Source organism: Palaemon carinicauda, unplaced genomic scaffold (genome assembly GCF_036898095.1).
Source record: "Palaemon carinicauda isolate YSFRI2023 unplaced genomic scaffold, ASM3689809v2 scaffold138, whole genome shotgun sequence".
NCBI lineage: Eukaryota > Metazoa > Arthropoda > Malacostraca > Decapoda > Palaemonidae > Palaemon > Palaemon carinicauda.
Window position 1 is genome coordinate 92,501 of NW_027168904.1, and position 635 is coordinate 93,135.

General features: G+C 32.9%; 1 long non-coding RNA gene across 1 annotated transcript in view; it reads left to right on the forward strand.

Moving 5' to 3' along the window:
- The window catches only part of LOC137635535 (uncharacterized), a 22,613-nt gene extending 22,368 nt beyond the window's left edge, over positions 1-245 (forward strand). Inside the window, exon 3 of the long non-coding RNA XR_011042704.1 lies at positions 224-245. This is a non-coding gene — a long non-coding RNA (uncharacterized lncRNA). The remainder of the gene's footprint in view (positions 1-223) is intronic.
- Positions 246-635: the final 390 nt, after the last annotated feature.

Here is a 635-nt window from a genome sequence, read left to right on the forward strand (position 1 = left end):
AAAAGTTAAACGTTTCAATCTCAAATATTTGAAGAATTATATCCTTTAGTCAATATCAGTTATCAAATCTACCTTAACGTAACTCAGAAAACCAGAAAATAATTAATATTCCTTAAAAACTTTAATAATTTTTATTTGTTAGGTTGGATATTATCCATTGATAATTTGCTGATCATTGTCAGTTTCATATTTGATACTAATTATATATTTTTCTCTTTTGCAGATGGTGTGATTGACAAGAAAAGTAAGAGGGTATTACAGAGACTTTTAAAAAGCTAGGAAATTTTATTAATAACAAACCCAGTCGTTAATGGTGGTCCCCCAGGAGACACGAAGCCGATGTAAAAACAAGTTTGCATCTCATTTATTAATACATCTTGTATTCTGTCAATCTAAATATCCTTCTGTCTCTCCTGGCTGGTGACGTCTGCATGTGGAAACCTGGCGGTGGTACATATTAAAGGATTTCGGGTCCTTTAATGTAACGCAAGCATGTGGCATCAGTACTGACTGGTTGGTTGCGTAGATTTCAATACTTGTAGCGTAAGACTTATAGATTCAATTATAATAGGTCTTTGTATTTTAGTTACTTTGTTTCACTAGTATTAAGGTGTTTACTGGATAGCCCACTGCTG